The sequence below is a fragment of the Triturus cristatus genome, chromosome 3_1 (assembly GCF_964204655.1).
Source record: "Triturus cristatus chromosome 3_1, aTriCri1.1, whole genome shotgun sequence".
Taxonomy (NCBI): Eukaryota; Metazoa; Chordata; class Amphibia; order Caudata; family Salamandridae; genus Triturus; species Triturus cristatus.
Window position 1 is genome coordinate 894,711,264 of NC_140583.1, and position 22,795 is coordinate 894,734,058.

The window sequence follows — 22,795 nt, forward strand, 5'->3', positions numbered from 1 at the left end:
TGCTCTCACTTGTGAGAGAAATTGCATGCAACAGAGGGCTTGCAGCCTGCCCATTGCTTTCCATTCTCTGACTTCATTTTTAGGTCTCGCCTGAGCCAGCACACATGCGCTGCTCAGCGAGGCTTTAGTAAGGGTTTTTTAATTCTAAACACACGCTCGTGCGTGTGCTTTTTTTTTATCACCCGCCATTGGCCTTTGCATGCGTCTTACTAAGAAAGACAGCACGCAATTGGTGCAAGGCGGGTGATTGTCCCGCCTTCTTTGTTCCATGGCCTAGGGTGCTCGGGAGCTAGCATTAATGCCATCTGTTTCCAATTATCGCATTTGCGTTAATTGGAAACAGATGGCGCAATGGTGGTCAGCGCTGGTCGCGCTGGTTTTTTGCCTGCAGCGGTGGGCTAAAGCACTCGCATGCACAACTCCCGGGCTTGTTTATAGGAGGAGCGAGGACTCCTGCACCCTAGAGCACAACACACCAGCTCACCGCACCTGCGCAGTCTCCGTGCGCCATGACACGACTCTCTCCAGCACTTCTAAACACGCGGAGCAAACAATGCCCCAGGCCACCCACTGTTCTTTTCCATTGAGTATGCTATATCACTTGTTAGGAAGTCTCAGCCTTCCCCTTCATAATACTGACCAAGCTACACCCCTGCATCTGCAAACGTGGCACAGACAATGTACCCAATGCAGGCGCCATGGCCCCAGCGCACGAGAAGACAGAGTCAGAAGAACCGTTCCATCTCCAGCACAGAAGGCGCACACTGCAAGCCTGTACGGGTATACAAGACTGGCACTGCATTATTCTGGACGTGCCCATCCCCCACACTACAGGTAGCAAAAGAGCAGCGTGTCCAAGTATTCAATATGAATAGAAAATGTTTAAATATTCGGCTTTCTTCTCCTAAAACCCGTGCAGCCCGCAAGCATCTTTCTCCTGTGAAACCTCACACCACAAATAAACCCTGCTCGACAAGTTACGTGACCTTGCCTTCTGGGGTTCCAACACACACATTTCTCAACTTGCGTCACAAAGTTGCAGCGTCTATTTTCCATGAAAACACTGCTTTGCAGATGGGTCGGACGAATCCGGGTTTCAGATTGAAATGCCTACACAGCAGATCTGGGGGGAATTTTCGGAGCCTGGGGTAGGTAAACTCAGAGAGAGCCCTGACAGGGGCACTCTGTACCCTGAGAACTGTGACATGGCAGGTGGTGTTAGCAGGATGGCTCAGTGCCTTGAACGCTTGCTTCTGTAATTTGGTGATCTGCAGATCATAAATCCAAAACCCAGCAAGGACAACTAAGGCTTCTATTCTTCTGAGGTTGGTAAATGGAGAGCCTTAAACTGGGCAATAGTAACACCGGTTTGTTATTTACAGTGTTTAAAATGGCAGGAGTGTGGTGTAAAGTTTTTGACAGACAGACAGATAAGTCTTAGTGGTGGATGAAGTGCCTGTCGTCAACCTAAAATCTTCCAACTTGCCTTAAAAACCTCTCTCCCTGTCTGTAGTATTTTTCCCTCCACCTTTACGCCACTGAGCAGCAGAACGTATCCCCCAGGCCTCCTTCCCAAGGAATTGTCCAAGTGCAACCATTTGGGAAAATTACAGATACATTTTTTGCAAACTGACAGAATAAAAAAAAAACATAGCATAGGGGTTAATTAACATTATTTTTTCTGGTTAAAAACAAACCCCAACAGTGCAAGAGTGTCCCACTCCAAACAAACTGTTTTAATACCGATAACTCTCTGCACCCGATAAGGGCAGCCCCTAGCATCCGGACCAGTGTGGTCCACCAGGTGAGAAGCAACCACTGTCAGCACACCAGGCTACACATGAAACGTTATGGCGTGCGACACTTATGAACAAATGTGGTCCAACCCACGTCAAAAATTAAATCCACACATCTGTACAATTACACTGAATTAAACACATTACTCATGGTAACCAGTAATCCCCGTAAGAAAGTGTACTGAACCCAAAATGAAACAAAAAGGGTGGGTAGAACAAAGTTTAGCTGCTGAATTATTGACTGTGAATTCTGAGGCTCTGCATCTTAATCCTGGCCACCCAGGCTGACAAGCATGTGTGACCCTGGGTAAATCACTTGTATAATGCTATTGCCGCACTGTGCTTTACTCTGCAAATTAAATATGGGTCGCGGTGGAACACGAACCACTGTGTTGGACGCACGCCAGGCTACTTACAGGACATGCTCTTCGGCTCAGCCCAAACTCCGCAACCACAGACCTCCCAGGACCCTGAGGTGCAGTCATCCAGCGAGGCCCACATCCTCTGGTCAAAGAAACGCCTTCTGGCGATGCCATGTGCCGGCCTGTTACTGACTGCTGCGCACTGGAAAATACCAGAGTAGGAGCTTCAAAAAGGAATTTAAAAAAACCCTGCCCCACCCATTCTAGGCTCGGTGGCAGCTGAGCGGGTCCAAGCGGTCCCTGGAAGCATCACGGGGCCCCAGTAAGAGGATTAGCGCCTGGAAGAGGGCCCGGGCGCTCCTGGATGGACGACAAGAATCGTAGACGGCTCCGAGGGCCCTTCCCCTGCCCAGAACAAACACTGTCAACTACTCACACCCATGCAGGCGAAGGGTTTCATTCCGAAGAACTGCATTGGTAGACATTCCTATACAATAAAGTGACGAAAATATAAAATGAAGTCATATTCAGTCTTTCCAATGTATTCCAAAAAGCAATTAAAATACCAGCAAAATTAAAATATACATACAAAGAAATAGAAATACTATTTACAAAAAAAACAAAAACAAAAAAAAACCACACGGAACCACTGCGTTCGTGGGTCTACAAAACTAGTGTCATTTGACATACACGAGGTCGGCGCTCTTAGTATTTTTGTAGTTAAAGGCACCAAAATAACTTGAAAAACACTCAAGTAGTGATACATTAGGGCAGTCAAACCCTTTACTGGTTTAAATTATATTGAATGTCTTGTAACTAACATTTAATATAAAGTATTTTTAACCTCTATTTTTGCAATTTGGCACATACTTTCAAGGGGTAGAACCCCTACCCCATATTTACGAGGGTTTAAAAGACCTGCCCCCTCCCAGCCTTCATTTTGTCAGTTAGAAAGCAGGACACGCGTCTTCTTTCGGGACACATTTTGTTAAAAGTACACAGTTAATTAGCCATCACAGATTATTGGGGTTAGCAGAAATAAACAAGCATTGGCATAGCCAATAGGTCTCATCTTTGGGACCTTTTAAGTGTTTAGTTATCCAGCACAATATCCTTGGTGCAACAACATCAACTGCTGCATGGCTAAACACTTATAAGGTCCCAAAGGAGAGACCTATTGGCTATGCCAATGCTTGTTACTATTTGCTGCCTTCTAATTGGCCAGTACGTGCTGGCTTCCCTTCTTCTTCTTTTGGCTGGAGCATGGGCCAGCTACTGATTGCTTCAGCTTGATTGCTGTCCTTCCACTGATTGTGCTGTGATTCAGATATGAAAGAAAGTTATTTAGCAAAATGCAAATAAATCAAGCTAAAATCACCTGTGGAACATTAATGGGTAATTTATATTGAACTGACACACATTAAAATATTCAAGACGCCGTATGTAGTTATATTTATTAGTATTAGGCCTCAAAATGTAAGGAAGCTTCATTTACAAGCAAAGAAAACGAATGTTGTTGCGTGCACTGCATCCCCAAATGCGATGCAGTGCACGCAACGAAATTCGTTTTATTAATTTATATGTTAACTTACCTGTAAACCTCCGTAATCCATAGTTTACTACCCCCCACCCTGCCCCTCCCCCTCCCCACGTCACCGCCCTGCAGTTACTCCTACTACCGACCGCGGCTCCTTAATGTGCGTCACAGTCGATTCTCGCATGGTATTAGGGAATAATGGATGGCTTCAATTGGATCTACAGTCAGTGGTTCTGCGTAGAATGTTCAGGTGAGATGTCGCTCATCAGGGTGGAGGACTTTGTGTTTACTACTAGAGGTTACTTATGAATGCCATGCTTAATTTGCTGCCAAAGAATATGTTTTAATTTGCTCCAGTTTGAATAAAATTTCCATGAAAATGCTTGTATATATGTGTTGAATACAATTTATTGTGTCAATTATATCTCTGGTCCTGCAAAAGTGTGCAGTAGAGGGTGACAGCAACCATTTAAACTCCCTGGTCCTGCAAGAGAATGCAGTAGAGGGTGAGTTTTTTTGTTCCCTCATCCTGCAAGAGTATGCAGTAGAAGCCGAGAGTTTTTGTTCCCTGGTCCTGCAAGAGTATGCAGTAGAGGGTGACAGCTTGTGTATTTCCTTGGTCCTGCAGAGTGTTGCAGTAGAGGGTGAGCGTTTAGTCTCTGGTCCTTTCCCTGCAAGAGTATGCAGTAGAGAGGGAGCGTGTAGTATGTTTCCCAAAAGTGTGTGCTGTAGAGGGCGTGTGTATTTCCCTGGTTCTGTCATGTATTTACCTGGACCTGCCAGTATGCAAAAGTGTGCAGTAGAGGGTGCGTTAACTGTTTGTGCCTGGTCCGGCGAGTGTGCGTGGAAGGGGGGCAAGTGGTGAATCTTTTGGTATTCCTGTATGTCCCTGGACGGGCAAGTGTGCGCGGCAGGGGGACTAGTTGTAAAGGTTTTATTTGACCTGTCTGAATAATTTATAGGATTTGGATAATTACAGGACTTATCGATCGTATTATGGTCTAACTTACGTTTTCTGCTGAATTTTATTATTTCTAAGGGAAGGAGTTGTGTTATAACCTGCTATTGGTTGTAATGCATTGTTTCGTTAGATTCTTTGTTCTCTCCTCTGCTCAGCCAGTGAGTGATGTCATGGAATGTTGGTGTGTGACTGGAGGTTAGTTGGCAGTTAGACAGAGTGGGCTGAGAAGAGAGGGTGCTGCTCCTGGCAGGGTACTTCACTATGTAACCTATAACCTCTTCAATAAACCTACAACCTTTCATTCTACATGAACTGGCTACCCAACTCCTACTCCTCCTCTAAAAGTACTTTGTTTAAAATTGAACAGTATTTCACTGGCGAATGAAGATTGAAAAGCGAAAACTGCAAGGATTACATCTCCCGAGGTGCAGTAAAAATTTTCCCCAGGCCTCAAACTCGGGCATCAATCAGCAGAATAAAAAAGGTAATTGTTAGTGTTCCCTACAAATTGTTACACTAGCTACTTTGTTTGTGATCGACAATTGGCCTACCAAGGCTCCGTCACGCTCCAGGTGGTCTGGATCGAGTAGTCAAGGCCTTGGTCAAAACAGTTAGCTTGGAAGGGTAAGACTAGCTACAGGATATCATAGGTGAAATAAAGAAAACAAGCATTTACAATGCAATAGGTCTCGCAATAGCGAGATCTTGAGCTACTGGCATGGTAAATGGCAATGCCTTTTATAATATTAAAAGGCATTGTCATTTACAATACAAATAGGTCAAAGTTTAGCAAAAGGAAGACCTATTGTATTGTATGTAGAGCGCGGTGTCCCTGAAGCGGGCGCCACGCTCAACATTGTAGTTAAAGAAAAAAATTAAATTGATGGTGGTGTTCCTAACCGGGCGCTGGGCTCAGCATGCAAAATTTTTAAAAAGTTGAGAGAACGTGCGGTGTCTCTGAAGCAAACGCTGCGTTCTTCTAAAAAGTAATTATAAAAAATAAAAAAAACTTTGCCATAGTGCCATGAGTGCTGTGGGGGAGGGGCAGCCGCTTTTAAAGTTGGAGCCAGTCCTTTAACTGGGCTGGTACTGCCCGGTACTGAGTACCAGCACTTTCTGATTTTGAGAGGGAGAGTACCAGCACTTTTCAAGAGTGAGGTAATACTTTTGATTGGAGAGTACCAGTACTTCTCAGAAACAAGCAGGTACTCTGCTTCAGGGTACCTGCACTTCTATTTTTCCATTTCAAGCACTGGTTGGAGCGGCATAGCGCTCTATTAGAAAGCGGTGGGCACGCTGCAAATACAAAAAGGCTATCCGCCAATGTTTGTCCCCATTAGTCAATAAACAGCATAGTGCTCACCCACATATAACGCAGACCATGTAAGAAGCCAAGTAAAAGGTCCAGTCGTTATGGGAGGTAATAATTGCAGACAAGGCCGTACCAAGGGAGGACTAACAGGCCTACATACGAATAAGAAGCCAAGATTTATGAAGGACAATGACAAAAGCCAATGACAAATATGGGCGCAGAGTGGGCGGGGCTTCCACTGTATACCCCAATACAGCATGCCTCGCAGAGTGAGCAGCGCATGCGTGCTGCCCTTAAGCTCGACCTAAAAATTTAATGTTTGTGAGAAAGGGGCTATAGAGAGATTTGGTGCATTATTGGTGAGTGGTAGTGAGGGAATTAATGGAGAAGGAGGTAATGGGGGAGGGGAGCCAAAAAAAACTTGCACCGTGCACAACCAGTGCTAGGACCAGCCCTGGCTAGGAGTCTTAACACCCCCCACCCCACCCCGAAGTTCGGGTATAGTTGCACCCCTGGTCATATGATATGAATTGCAGCACCCCCACTGTGAAAATTGTTCGCAGCACCACTGCACCGACTGGTTCAAACAGGAAGTAATTTCTGCAACAACAAAAAGCCAGCCAGGTCAAATTCACGGTATTTAAAGGAGGCTCTCTGATGTGCGTCAGTGCCTCTTGAATTGGAACATCCATGAGATTCCGAGGAGCAAAAGCGGAGAGATGAAAGCAGGACTTTTAAAACACCCAGTAACTAACTGGATAAACCGAATTTCCCATAAATAAAAAAAATAAAAAGCAAGCAAAAGTAAGGAATCTACGGGATGCGCGAGACTTGCGACCTTTGTTTTTGTTTTCTTCCCCCCAGTGCAGATGGGCCGGGACTTTAATATTTTCAAAGGGGCCGGTTTTATTCCAGGCCTTATTTGGTCTCATTAAGAAGGTTCCCCGCCCGCCAGCCTGGGTCCTGTAGGGGAGTGCACGCGCGCCCCCAGGCGGACGCTGCACGCGCCCGTGACGAGCTGGGAAAAGAGACTTCTCAAAGTAGGTAACATCGTGAAAAGAGGGGTTGTTTACACGACTGATAAGAGCGCCGTGAGATTATTTTCAATGTCACTCAAGCGCCAGTTAGGGTGTCATTCAATTCCCTCGCGCTAGTAAAAGAGTTAACAGTTCCTCGGGGAGGATCTGGTCTCTCCAGTAACGCCTTCTCACCAGTAAAAAATCCGGCACTGAAACTGCTTCTAAACCTTCAGGGATCGTTAAACACCGATGGTGCTGCCGCGTCCTAAAGTGAGAATTTCGTGGTTGTTGTTCATACAGTCTCACGCTGCGTGTCTGTGTTATGCTTTCTAGGTGCATTCTTTTGAAAATGTTTGAGGCTGTCTTTGTGAATTTTGCAGCCTTACTTCATGTTGATTAAAAATGCGCTGTGGTAAACCTTAAAGGGACAAGTTTAAGCCCTGCCCACATGACCATAACAGCCCCTCAGCTTTTCCTCATATTTAGAAAAGAAAAAAAACAAGCGGCCACGAAAGTGAAAGTGATCGCGATCAAACATCAAAGCGAAAGTGAAAGCAAATGGTGTGCAGGCTGTCAAATGGTGCGCGTGCCTGGCGCACATGCACTGTATTTGGAGGCCTGAAAGCACTTGTTTGCACTTCCTGATCCCCCATTTACAAAAGCTCTCGCGAGAGCAGCGCTAAAGCGCTGGCTCAGGCGAGACCTAAAAATGACCAACTGGAATTATAATTTTGTATTAATAGACCAGAACTTTATTAACAGGTAGAATGGAAATCCACCAAAACAACACAATATCCAGAAAAAATATATGCCCCAGGAATGCATAAAATATATATATATATTGGAAGCACTAACTAATCACACTGCGTGTTCATATATATAGTGAATTTCAATCACTCACACTACACAGTTGGTGGTCGCTAGCTGATATTGAGCCATAGGAAAATTACACCAAACATACAGTATAAAGGATATAACCTGTTTGAAAAAAAGATTTTTGCACAGCAACATCAGCCGTAGTTATTATGTTTATGATAAAGAGTTATTTCTTCTTGAGGCCTGCTTTTCCCACATTTTGCAGCCGGTGTTGGAAACTACATTTGAAGCTTTATGTCTCACGGCCCAAATGTGCATATAACAGTGAGTCAGTCCTTCAGCAGTCTAAAGTTCCCAACCTCTCAAGTTCCCACTGTCCAATTCCTCACAGTCTCCAGCATCGATAAGTCCTGTGCGTGATCAGCCATTTGTGCGGAGTACGATATTGACAGTATCCCCATCCCTGAGGAATACCCCCAGAGAAAGTGGTGGGATCAGGTGTCAAAGGGAAGTACCAATGAAACTTCTTCATTACCAAAGGGACATGGACAAAATCTGCAGGCTCTAATGGTTTTTCAGATGTATCGTAGTCCATCTGTGCCCCCTGATATTTTAATTGGCCTCTATGTGTATGTAAGTCTACGATCACCTTCATCTTTGGAGAACCAAGAATGGAGCAGGATAGTTTACTATGTCGGAGATAATAGCCTTAACTCAGAATATGTGAAATATGGAGTGAATGTACTTGTGTCAGGGGAGTCACAGACGTACTGCAGAAATGCACACCTTCCCTGTTACAGAAACAGGACCAACAAATAGAGATATGCACTTAAGAATACAACCCTGGAATTGTTAAGTAGTTAGTGGACAACCGAACACTATTTCAAGTCTCTTATGTAGTTGCTTCTCTTCAGGGTTTGTCTGCAAAATGTGTGATCTTTTGTTTTCGGCTTACAACAGATGTTGATGTGCAGCTTTTTGGATGTGTGAGTTCTATGAAGAAGAGTGGTCACTTGAGGGATCTATGGGGTAAGGTTCTTCAGAGACCACATCCGTTGATCAAAACTCAAGGTGGAAAAGAAGGGAGATCTTCCTACCGAAGAGTAGAGTTATTATATATAAACTCTGCCATTTCAATCCACAGTACCAGACATTTTGATGATCCTTCAAGAAACATTGTGGGTATTGATCTATTGGCAGGTTCAACACTTTGGACCTGATTCACAAAGAGCCTCCTTAATCATGGCGGAGGCAATGCAGTCATGCAGGAGTTTCCGCGCAACAAGAATTCTCATTGCAGAGATTCCGTCATGAGTCCTGAGACTCCGCCACAACTGCAGAGCCTCCGCTACGACTGCGGAGGCTCTTTGTGAAACAGACCCAAAGCACGTCTCTGTAAGGATGGTGTCTGGCAGGATTGATACTCCTGGTAAGCACTCTTCTCGTCAGTTTTTTCCAGAAGCGAGCTGTGAATGGAGATTCTCTATCCGTGTTCTGCAAGAGAATGTAAATGAAGGAAGGGAATGATGATGATACCTGCTAATTCTATTGCAGTGGTGAGTGGCTTGAGTAGATTGAAGTGTCCCATCTCAGTGAAGTAGTCCACGACTACCTACACTGTTGTATAACTATTCAATGGAGGTAATTCTACTATAAAGTATATCAGATCACGTTCCAGGATTGTCAGAGTAAAGAAGCGTTGCTTGACTCCTGCTATAGGCATATGTACCTGACTTGAGCACTTACAAATATTTCTGAATGTTCGCCTTTAACAATGTTTGTACATTTGCTACTTCTTTGTTTAAAGTTCATCTTTCTCACTCTGATAACTTTGCACATACTCCTGTTTGGTACAACAAACACTTAAAGATTAAAAACAGAGCTCTATTTTGGAAAGAATGGATTGATAAAGGCATTATTACATCTGAACACTTGATGATTGACGGGTCTCTTATGGACTTCACGGAGATCCAAGAGAAGTATGATATATCTCCTTTACATGCTCCTCATTACTCCCACCTCAGATCATCTATAATTCAAATCCAGTCCCAGAACTCCTCGTTGGATTCATACAGACACCCACTCTCTCTCTGTATTGCTCTACTCAGCATCCGCTATTTACAAGATATTGTCTCGCCCTACTGATATGAGAACCTAATCCAGTATAGAAATTTTATAGGAAAAAGATTTGGCGCAAGAACTCCCATTTCAGAACTGGGGCTCCATTTAGGCCAAAATGCACACCTCCTCATGATCAGCAAGTATAACGCAGACCCTATATTATTTTTATAATAGGCTTTTTCTTACCCCTACAGATCTCCATAAGTTCAAGTCGTTGGATTTTACAAAATGCTGCTCACGTCCTCATGAAAATAGTGATTTATTTCATATGTTCTTTCTCTATCCTCTGGTTAAGAGCTTTTGGTTACTCATTTGGAAGAAATTGAATGACATTTTGTCCACCAATGTTTAATTTGATAATACCCACGTTTTTCTGGTTGGCGCCTCCCCTATATGGGGTACCCAGGGAAGCGTGGGTAAATGTATTGACTTGTTTATAGCTATTACTTTTCAGATCATTACCACGAATTGGAAGGACAGTGTTAAAATCTCGTACCAAGCCTGGTGGAACCTGTTATGCCATCATCTCAGACTAGATCGCACACATGCCATCTCTATACCCTTATTGATTAAAACAGATTTACTTTGGTCACCACTCACGACATTTCTATCCAGGATGGCTGTTTGACCTACTTCGTATGTAATACGTCATGAACCTTCTTAATGATATTATGTTCAGTTAGTTGTTACTGATATTTCTGCATTACTGTTCAGCTGCTTCTTATTATTTTCCCTTTTCCTCCCTTCTTCCCCTTTTTATCTTTATTTTAAAATGCTAAACTACATATGCTTATGTACAGGTTTAGAAGGTTCAAATTGGTCTTGATCATATACTTCCTAATAATGCTCATACCCGTTTGGGTTTCTACTTATTTCCTTCTTCTACTTACTTTACTTAAATTAGGGTTATGGTACTGTTTGAACTTTGCTTGTATATTTTATACTGATGTTTTACTTTGTATATTATCTCAATAAAGCATTCTAAACTTAACAATGTTTGTAGATCAGGCCACCAAAGTCTTAACTGATTAATTCCAAAATCTTCCTCTGTTCTGGGTGTCCAGCTCCAAGGGAATCAGGACACCATGTCATCACTGATATCTTGGTTTTCTTCCATGGAAGGAAGAAGGCTTCTCCTGTTGTTGACTCTTAATATCCTCTTACGTTTCTTGGCAAATTCTGTGAAATTAGATGCATTTGAAGTAGACAATTCAAGAATACAGGAAGCAGTGTTAGTTATTTCAGAGTCATCGGCCTGCTGAGAGAGTGTATCAACCTTGCCATGTCTATTTCCGGGCTTGTGAGATATGACGTAGTCGATTCTGGAAAAAAATAAATCCCATCGAGCAGGACTAGCATTGGCACATTTCATGGAAGTAACCCACTCTGTGATTATATGATGTGTTTTTTCTGGATAATGTCTCCAATGATAGAACTGTTTCTTAAATGCTGACAATTTCCTATTGTAGATTATATAATCTCTTACGGTTTCTGAAAGAGTTCGGGAATGTTAAGCCATAGGATGCAAGTTATTAGTTTCAGCTACAGGGTGCAATAATGCGCAGCCGGTTAAAAGTCATTAGTCTCAGAATCTCGTTGAGATAACATTCCTCCTAATGCAAACAACAAGGCATCAGTTTCTACTCCAAAGGGGAGAAGCTCAGTCACATGTTAGCAGTGATGTAAATGCAGCCTTAAGTCTTTGAAATGCTTGCTTCTGTTCTGCACCTCAACAAAAAGAAAATCCTTACTTTGTCAGATGAATGATGAGCTGGATGATGGGGAATAACTTTTACATGAACTGCAGATAGAAATTGGCAAACCAGAGGAATCTTTGTACTTCCGTGATGGATCAAGGAGTAGTTCACCCTAGGACTTCTTTGACTTTGAAAGTTTCATACTCAATCGTTTCCTTGAAATATCAATACCTGGTTTTGGATAGTGAACATTTACTTAGTTGGTGGGAATTTCTTGAACCTTACAATGACGCTGTTTTAACATGTCAGAATATAACAGAATGCCACCTACCCAGACCACCATGTAAATATCAAAGAGACCATGCACCATGCAATAAATCCAACCACTGACAACCACTCGCAATAACATTACAAACCATTGTTCTTATACCCAACATGCCACCTCAGATTATACCCAGCCACATACAAATCAGCCTTGGTCCTGCTTCAGTGGGACTAGTCCAGTCCGAACTGCCAAGCCAGGTACTCTCTGAACCAGAGCACAAGCAACCCAAGACCAGTTTCAGCCTGGTTGACCCTCTTCAGTCGGGTGCATCTTGGCCCCAGTGGCACAGTGAGCAAAGGACCAGCCGCACTGAGGGCATCATACTGAAGTAAACAAAAAAGTGATGTATAGAATGCTTGAATTAATCTCAGCCACTGGTAATAACTTGGGCTGTATCCCAGTCCCTCAATATTTTTCTTAACATGCCACCTCAGATTAGACCCAGCCATACACAAATCAGCCTTGATCCTACAGCAGTGGGAACAGTGCAGCCCAAACAGCAAGCCAGGTCCTCTTTGAAATGAAACACAAGCAAACAAGGACCAGTTAAGCATAGATAGCCCTATTCAGTTGATTGCAGCTTGGTTCTAGGGGCACAATGAGCCTGGGATGCATGTCAGGGTATACCCCTTGCACTTAAGTTGTTGCACTGCAGTTGGAAAAAAACTGATGAGTGGAACACTTGAATTAAAACAATGGTCTGGAATGTGAACCAGATTGTTTGCCAATGGTTGAGATTAATCAATGTATTCCTTACATCATCTTGTTGTTTTTGCAGTAGACATCCTTTCTTACTGAAGACATACATGTCGTTCCCAGGACTGTAGGAAATGCTGGTGCATCAATAAGATCAAATTTCACTTGTTCCATATGACCACTCTGTTGAGCCATCAATAGCGGTAATGTTTTTTTGCAAACTGATCCAGAGGTCAATGTTTTCACTGATTCTTTGAATGTCCTCATGGGCAGGTTTCAGGGTGATTGTAATCTGGACATCCGTCTCAGATTTATTATTGATGAAGCACCCTGAGGTCTGAGAGTCAACAGATGCAAACTGAAATTGGACCTCCTGGTATGGTCACCGGCACTTGTAAAAAAAATAGAGGACTCACAAATGACAGATTTCAGTTACTCCTTTACACTCTTACTGTCTGTTACTCAGGGCCAAGATGATCTGTTTTCAGAGCGTCTTCTAAATCTTCACGAAAACCTCAATAGAACTGCGAGGCCTTCCTGGTCTAGGCTGCTTCTAAGACCAGTTGTTGAAACTGGCTAATAGAACTTATAGGTTTCTGGTCGCCTTGTTTACAAAATATCAACAGCCCAGCATGAGTTGACTTGGCTGTGTGCCTCGTACCAAAGATAGCCGTAAACTGTGTAAGGAATTCATTTCAATTAGTTACCAATGGACTGTGAATGAAAATCAGCTGTGTCACCCATGTAAGACCATCTTTGTTTAAGTAAGATAACGCAATAGAAACTTTGAATGTATTGTCAGCAAAATGTGTCAGTTGTGCTAGAAAATAGAGGTGACATTGCGCCAAAAAACTCTGAAATATATATGCACATTTCTCACGCGGATATAAAACTTAGGACCTCCTTTTTACTTGGATGGACGGAGTAGTGTCCGTCGGGCTGGTGGAGGACATTAGCTCCACTATATCGAAGGTACTTCATCTGTCAAATTTTGAGATGGCACCCAACCAGTTGTCATCTGATCTGTTCCTTGAGAGGAACCAGTGATTCCCTTCTAGGTCTAAGACGCTTGGTGGACAGCTGCCATCGGCTTAGATAGTATTTTTTGGGGTTTATAAAAAAAACTCTCAAAGTGAGAGTTTCTTTCTGAAAAAAAAGAATGATCCCCTCATCCTGAGAGTGTTTTCCCAGAGCGTGGGGGCTTATTATTTGTTTTTTCTGTCTCTCGACAAACTGGGAAGAAAGGACATTACATCGACCACCCTAAAAAGGGCATTCAGTAAAATGCCTTCAGACAATGTCCTTAGTCCATCAGCCCATCAGAGAAAGCTTTACATCGACAAAGCCAAATGGCGAATTCAGCAGGACTGCAGTGGTCTTGCCATTGCAATGCAGCATCCAAATCGGGCAGATGGATTGCCAGGTAGGCGGGCAGGAAGACGGCCAACAAAGCCCACTCTGTCGCGGTCCGGCCAACATCTAAATCAGGCCTTAAATCTGGCACTAAGTTGTTCAGTGGTACCAGACCTCTTTTGGTTTTTATTTCTGAATTACTGTTGTTTTTGGCTGCTATTCTTTGTGGGACGTTTTTCCCAAGGACAAGAGGAATTAGCTGTGGTAGTGTGAAGGGGTGTCATGTGATTGATTAGGTTTAACAATAACACTTGTTCTTGATTGGCAGTATTTAATTCTTCACATATCTTGGCAATAGGTTGAGCTATCATTTAAAAGGAGCTTTCACTCAGGCCTAAGGTTAGCCTGGCAAACTTGTCATGCTCCTGATGAGTAGATCTGCTGAAAAGCTCTTGGCATCCGTGAACCTTTACACTGACACGAACAATGGTTTGGACACCCGGGATAGAAATCTGGGTAAAACAGGAAAGGAGAGATCTCACTCTTTAGAATGGCTTCATCACAGGTGAGGGATGGCACAGAACTACATCAGTGCTTGAAGAATAAAACAGAATGGCATACCCGACGAACCCCAAGATACCATTGCAAACCAGAATGGTCGGATGCTGAGGAGGTATGTAAAAGATGAATACTTGAAAGCATCGAGCACAGCAAAGTGCAAAGTAGGGAAGGAGGCATAAAGGGCAATATAAAGCAAGGGAAACAACAATAAATGTGAGTGAATAACAACAGGTGTGAATACAACAATCTCACCACACTTTGCCAGGCAAAGGCTGCATGTCAGAAATGGTCCATTAAGGTCCAGAAGTGTACCCATTACCTGGAAGTGAGTGCAATCCTGAGTCAGTCAATTAGTGGGTCAAGTTTTCCAAAACTCTTTTCCACTAGTTCCTTCACCACAGCCTCCAAACCCCCTTTGCCCCATGCTTGATCGGCGATCTCAGAAAGTGAAAATGAAGGAAGGCAGACAAGGATCTGAGTCTCAGGGGAAATGTGAGCTTTGGGTTAAATCCCCAAAAACATTTTTTGGATGAAAAAAACAAGTGCAAGTTTAGCATGGGGCCTCTTGGAGCTTCACAATCCGACTATCATACAAACAAGATTGATGTTGAACTCTGTTAAACTTGACAAATTCAAGGGGCCCCAAGTGCACCTTAAGGATGTTTCTTCCAGCACCCAGGCCGCTGAGGGTGATGAGGACTCTTTGCCCAGACCACTGAGGATGTAGGATAGTCAGTACCGGGTAAGGGACAAATAGGGGGTGGGTCTCACAAAGGAGAAAAAAGAAAGCAAACGTTCGTACACACAAGGAGGAAGTGGGCTCACAAAGCAGTCACCACTCAAGTCACCTGCACTTGTAGATGGATCTCAGGCAGCCGTCCTCTGTTCTCAGTTGAGTGGTATACAGACCGTATTGCTGCTCTGTGACTCTGGACTCCTGGGTTGTCTATGGATTTCCATGTAGACAAGCTCAGTGGCAGTGCAGTTCAGCATAGCCTCAGCTAGGCATCAAGCTTATCCCTGGCCTTGAGGAAAAGTTTACAAGCAGCTCATCTTTCAGGAAGTACTGGAGGAGGTATATGCTGGTGTAGATCTTTCAATAGCTGGAGTGAAGCTCCAGCTTATATGTACAGACCTTTGCAATTATGCAGCAGCCTACCGCCAATCAGTTCATGTGCATTACAATTACATTAAAAATCGGACCAAGGAATTTGGGGTCAGAGAAGAAGCTGTGGCAGCAGAATTGCAATCTCCTTTCACACAAAACAGGGGCTGCAGGGCAGCAACAATTCAAGCGTATGTGGCGTGCTGCATGTCATCAGCACTGCACGTTTCCTATATGCTGGACAGTAGCACTGCACTCTCTCTCACACTTTAAGCTTCCCTCACACACAGAACAAAAGATACTAAAAATCAAAAATGTAAGTAGCCCTTACATGCATAGAATGAGTGCTGTAGGGGAACAACAATGTAAACTTCTTTCATGTACACAGATCAAGTGCAGCCTGGTATCAGCTCTGCAAGCTTTGATGGCACATGCAGAAAAGAAGCAACTAGGCAGCTGCCTTGTGGTCTTCCCTAACACCCAGATTAGGTGCTGCAGAGACAGCAGCAATTCCATCTTCCCTCACACACAGAGCAGGCACTTTCAGCCAACAGATCTGAGAGCTCCTGTCACAAGCACAGAGCAGAAGCTGTAAAGCAGCAGCACACAAGTTTAGGGAATAAAAACAAGGCATGACCTACGATTCAAAGAAAAAGCATTGGCATAGCCAATAGGTCTCGCCTTTGGGACCTTTTAAGTGTTTAGCCAGAGCTATTGGTTTTGCCAATGTTTTATGCTATGTTGTAGAGCAGTGTGGTTTCTGTGCAGCATGTAGAAAAGTCATAATACAAAAGAGTTATAAGCATTTTTGTTACCTTAAATATAACCAAAAAGAAATTATGTATAAATAAACGACCCTATTAAAGAAAGAATTCATATAAAAATGACTTCTAGTTTTTTCGTCCTTACAATGCTGTCAACTTCTTCTTGCCTGTGCTAATGCTTGTTTGTTATAGCTTTTTTTTGTTGTTATGGGTGAGAGGGTGGAGGTTGGGAAATAGTATCTGATTTACAACATGAGCAGCAGACAGACAGTAAAGGAGAATCAACAGATCCCGGATTCTGAGGGCAGACTGAGGTGATGCTGAGTGATGCTGAGGTGGTGGTGTGCTGGTGCGGAGGAGATGCTCAGGTGATGCACTGGAGTAGAGAAGAGTGGAGTAGTGTTTCATAGAATAGAGTGGAGTATAGTTGCATGGAGTGGCATAGAGGGAGTTGCGTAGATTGTTGTAGAGTGGAGTAGTAGAGTAGAATAACATAGAGTAGAGAGGAGTCGAGTTTAATGGAGTAGAGCAGTATAAAGTGAAGTATCGTGGAGTGTCATAAAGTAGATTGGATTAGAGTGAAGTGCCGTAAAGTACACTGGTGCAGAGTAGATTGGCATAGAATGCAGTGGTTTTGGGTGAAGTGGTTTAGAGTCATTGGCATAGAGTGCAGTGACGTTGAGTGGATTGTAGAGGTGTAGAGTCCAGTGGCATTGAGTGGAATGTCGCAAAGTGGAATAGAGTGGTGTGGAGTGTAGTAGTTTAGAGTAGACTGCTTCAGAGTAGAGAGAGGTTGCGTAGAGTGGAGTGATGCAGGGTAGAGTGGCGTAGTGCAGGGTATAGTGCAGAGATGTACAGTAGAGTGGCATAGAGTAGTGTAGAATGCAGTGATGAGGAGCGCAGTGGTGCAGAATAGATTAGAGTAGCATGCAGTGGAGTGATGCAGAGTACAGTGGTGTTAAGGAAGGCAGCATGTGTGAGCAGGCAGTACAGAGAAGAGACCATGAGTGTGAGGGAGGGATGAGAGGGGGCAGTGTGAGTGCAAATTGAGGGAGTAGAGTGAGTGTGAGAGAGAGGGGTGACTGGGGCAGTGGAGGTGTGGGGGAGAGATGAGAGGGTTGGAAGTGTGAGATAGATAGACTTTCCTGGTTGAACTGGGATAGCATCACAAAAAGACAATTAAGCACACTTAAAATGGCCCTAACTAGGAAAAAGGATCAGTGAATTAAATGCCCACTGCTAACATCTGCTATTGTCAACTATGTCACAGTACAAGAGCAAAACTACTCTAACTTTCCATCCTTTCCGGGTAAGTAAAAGTACAGTTAAATTGGATAGCAGAGATTGCTGTTGTTTAAAGATTTTTGGAATAGCAAATGTCAGGTATAGGTGCTCTATAAAAAGAAAGTCGATGTAATGAGGCACTCGGATAGGTCAGATAGCGTTGGATACCTTTTTGAGTCATCCATCAGACAACCTGGATAATCCTAGAGCGGTAATAAAGCCTTGGTAATGAAGAGACACCAGCATCAGTTGCAAGACTGCTGCCAGCCTGGAGTTCTATATGGCCCCTGCAATGCAACAGCTATAAATGTAGACACATTTGTGAACATTCTTGAAGAACAACATGGGCGCATACTACATGAATCTTCACTTTTACAAAAACTGAAGCAAATCAAGTGTGTGCTGTTTTTGCATTTGTATAAGGAATGGAGGAAAGAGAGAGTTAGCGAGTTGAAGGAGAAAGGTGATGGGCAGATTCTGAAAGACATGCACATTTCTGCACTTGGCAGATTTGCAGCGATCAACTCATACAGAAAACAGAATTCCAAAAGGTAACTAGGGTAGGGGAATTGGCAGCATGAATACCGGCCTAGATTATGAAAATCACCAATAAAACCCGCAGAAATGGCAAAGCCGGTAATACTGTTGATGATTGTCACTTTTGCTGTATATACAAAATTGGGGCCACCATAAAGTTTTAATTTTTTTGCTCTAACCTGTGTTGTATTTATATGGTTACTTACTCCCTAGCTGCTCAGCCAGTGTGAATGTGATGCATGAAATGTTGGTGTGAGAGTCTTGAATGGAAGGTTTGGGTGCCTGGATGCTTGTGTGTGACAGTTGGAGTATGGGCTGAGCAGCAGGCATACTGTTCCTGGTGGGGCTGTATCCCCACAACTTAACTACCTGTAATTGAACTCAATAAATCTATCTCAAATATATCACGGCTACATGGAGTCAGTTACTACAGATTTTTGGCAAGGATTCTTGAAACGAAACTACGCGTGTTATAAAAAGGTTTTACTGAAATAAGAAATCTCTAATAGAAAGCTACAGAAACTCCAGTCTGAAGTACAAGAGAAAAGCAAGAGAATACAGAGAAAATATACATCCCCACCAGAGACTCTTTCACGAGACAGCCCCATCCAGAAGGATTGCTAAAAGGAATGTGTTGTAATGTGCTTATTCTCTGTGCACTCTCCCTACACTGTTCTCTGCCTGCCTGCTCTGCCTTTGATGAGGTCAGATGGAATGTTGAGGGTGGTTTGGATTCTAGTGTGGATCAGTTGGTGAGAAGGGGCTGAGCAGGGAGGACGCTGCTCCTGGTGGGGTATTAATAAGGAACAGAACATCTTCCTGTAATATGTAACAAGTGATCTGTCTTGAAGAATAAATCATCAATCGTTTATACAAGACCATGCCTGCGCCCATTTACTTCATTTTAACACTGGCGACGATTCAAAGAACCTGCGTGTATTTTTGGACTTGTTAAACTCATGAGCCTATGTGAGCCACCTTGGATGAACTTGGTATTGAAGAAGCGCATTTAAGAAGAAGTAATCTTGCACTCCACAAGCCCCACCAGTGACCTAAAGACCGGTCAGCCCTATCGTGGACGTGCCAGATGATGGATTTGGGTGAGTGTTTCCCCAGGGGACTAATTGGACTAGTTGCTGATTCTTTGCTACCAGTTCCTGCTTCTACTGCTGTGCTGTGAAGCCTGCTGTTTCCCTGCTGTTTTGGACGATGTGGTCTCGTTGGGAGAGAGCCCGTAAATGAAGTTTTCCAGTGCTGTAACGAGTTGGCAAGAGTAAATGGTGTTTGGGATTGGCTGCGACTGACTGTTCCTGCAAAGACTGACAGACGCCTCTACTGACCCGGTTGAAGTGTGCTGGGAAAATCGACACCTTTGTTGAGCTGTTTCGCAAATTTAATGATCCAGAGGCTGGTGATGCCTCTGAACTTGCGACCCGTGTGAAGCCTGTGTGAAGGTTGAAGTGTCCAAAGATTAAAGTGTTAGGTATTGTGGGAACAGACTTTATAACATTTCATATGGCACTATTGGACACATCGGCTGAGGTACGGTGAAGTTAGTTTTATTTTTGAAGGTAAATTTTCCCAGTGGCGAATTTAACTGTCACGTTGTCTTTCAAAAAAAAAAAAAACAGTGAGCGAGCCAAGTAACGCGCTTGTTGCTTACCTGCTTCGATCGTCGCGTGGAGCGGCTCCGTGGTCATTCTGACGTGCTTGGCTGCTTCTACGGTCCTCACTGCACCAATGTGTCGTGAGCCATCCGGTGCAGCGTGCGCTGCGTGCCGCCATTTTAGGGTTGGCGTTTTAGAACGGCGTTGCTGTTATCTCAGCGCACGTTGCCAACCACGTCTGTACTGTACCTGTTTTTTTTAACAGCGTTGCTACACTCTTCGGAGAGCCTGTGAGGTTTGTAGAATTTGGGCAGACATTATTTTAATTTGGAGCTGCATATAACATTGGCAAGCTTTGTAGTTTTTTGGGACGTTAACCTGTGTTCCACGCTTTGGATGTTATCAGCTGAATGGACCCTTTGATGAGGACCTCGGGTGAGAGATCGCTCACCGGAGTCAGAGACTTTCCTTTTCTTTATTTTCAGCAATGTCACACTGGTTTCAAGGCTCTGTCTGAGTGGTGATGACTTTATCCACAGTTACGGGTGAGCAAACAGAGACATATTGAAGTTTCTTTTCGTCTTTGCTTGCCAAGAAGTGGACTTTTAACTGTAGCAAGCATCTGTTTTTCTAAGGCACTGTGGGACAGAGGTGGCCTTCGGGTGAGAAGTCGCTCACTGGTCACTCTTTTAAGATCTTACTATTGCTCGCCGCTATTTTTGTTCATTGCTGTGTTTGGTTCCCATGCCTATGAAGCTGTGTTTTGTTGTATGAACCTGTTCTGTATTATTACATTGTCGAATGAACATGTGTGTGAGATTTCTTGATTAGTCTTGTATGCCTGGGGGTTGGTTTGGGTTTAAGGATTTTATGTATTCCATGTTGGCCAGTATGTATTGGGTTTAACGCTACCCTGCATTTGCGTAGGGTTAAGGGATACCCTGAATTGTCAGTGATAGTTACCCATAAGATATTTTTTGGGTGTTTGGGGTTTAATGTTACCCTGTGTTGGTATAGGGTTAAAGGATACCCTAAATGGTCTAGAGTCACCCACGTGAGTGTTTTTGGGTGTGTCTTGGGTTAAAGGATACCCTAAAAGGTCATGGATTATAAATACCCATAGTGTATTGCGAGTGTGTTTTAGGGTTAAGGGATACCCTAAATTTGTCATGGGTTATAGATACTCATAGTTATTGCGAGAGTGTTTTAGGGTTAAGGGATACCCTGATTTGCCAGTTATTGTTACCCATAAGGTATTTTGGGTTTATGGTTACCCTTGGTTAGGGTTAAGGGATTTAGTCTTAGATCTGTCTTAATGGTAGATCTGTCTTGCCATAGTTGGTGCAGTTTAGGGTTGTAGATCCCTGCTCTGCCGCAGTTTTTGTGCCTTAATATGAGGCACAGTGGGTACATTGTGGGGTGTAGTGTTTTGTACCCATAGTTGTAGCATGGGTTTTCATGCTAGCTTTGCAATTTGTTATGATCATTATCAAGGGGAAAGATGGTGCTTAATGTTTAGGTTATGCATCCTCTTTTTCTATCCAAATGTGTGTTAATTATCTTCATGCATTTTTATTGTATATGATCATTATGGCAGGAGGGGTGATGTTATTTAGTTGCTATTAATGCATCCTCCTATGCTGTGTGTGTGTGGTTTCATCATTACACATTTTGTTTGTTTTCAATAATTATAAGGGGGGGAGATGTGTTGTAATGTGCTTATTCTCTGTGCACTCTCCCTACACTGTTCTCTGCCTGCCTGCTCTGCCTTTGATGAGGTCAGATGGAATGTTGAGGGTGGTTTGGATTCTAGTGTGGATCAGTTGGTGAGAAGGGGCTGAGCAGGGAGGACGCTGCTCCTGGTGGGGTATTAATAAGGAACAGAACATCTTCCTGTAATATGTAACAAGTGATCTGTCTTGAAGAATAAATCATCAATCGTTTATACAAGACCATGCCTGCGCCCATTTACTTCATTTTAACAGATTGTTATTTCCTGCTACTTTGACAGCAAGTGTGATCCTGAGCACCTTCTCTGCTCTTCGCCTGTTTTCCTCACACGGGCCAACCCAAACACAAGTGTGAAGTGCTCACAGCTCACAAGACAATGCTCTACAACTCAACACAAGATCAATAGCTCAATGGCTCAACACAGGATCATTTGTGAGTCATTGCCTGGAATTAGCAGTAACAAACGCTACATTTCTAAACACCGGCATTTTGGAGTTATTTTGGGCTGTGCCTGCGTTACTGGCAGTGTGGTGAATTGCTATCTTCTGTGTTCAATTGTAACAAGAGCATGCCCTGATACTTAACAGAATACTGGTATGGTACTGATAATGTTGACAGCTCAACATTAGCCGAAAACGTACTGTGAGTACTCCTTTTTTATAAATGGAATTTCTATGATGCCCGCTGCTGTTTGAACATTGAAGCAAACCGTTGCTTCGGCACGAGATATGCACGTGGTTGTCCTGTTTACCGGCCGTGACGCTCATCTTGGTGCAAGATTAAACGTTCTGATCTAGCTGTGTGTAGCAAGCGTGAGTCTTACCTCATAGAATGCTCGCGTTCATGCCTTCATGAAGTCCCTCGAACCTCCAATGGTAACGATATACCGCTCCAGCTCATCTTCACTGACTGCGCAGCACTTTTTGGTGCACGCATGCACCTCGAGCCACCTGACTCTCCCGTCTGGTACGTGCTGTCATCTTGGTTCAGCAAGGCACTCTACTGTCTCACCTAGAGGAAGAAACCTGCAGTGTTGTGTTCTTCAGCGTGGGCATGCATCAGCTGTGCTGTGTTTGTTCCGTAGATGAATTTCCCTCTGTACAGATTAAGTGTTCCACGGTAAATGTATGTTTTTTTCAATTGTTCTTCCCATTGTTTGGTCCACTTCAACCGTGACTGTGTGTCAAACGCCAAAGTTGGAAGTACTGTAC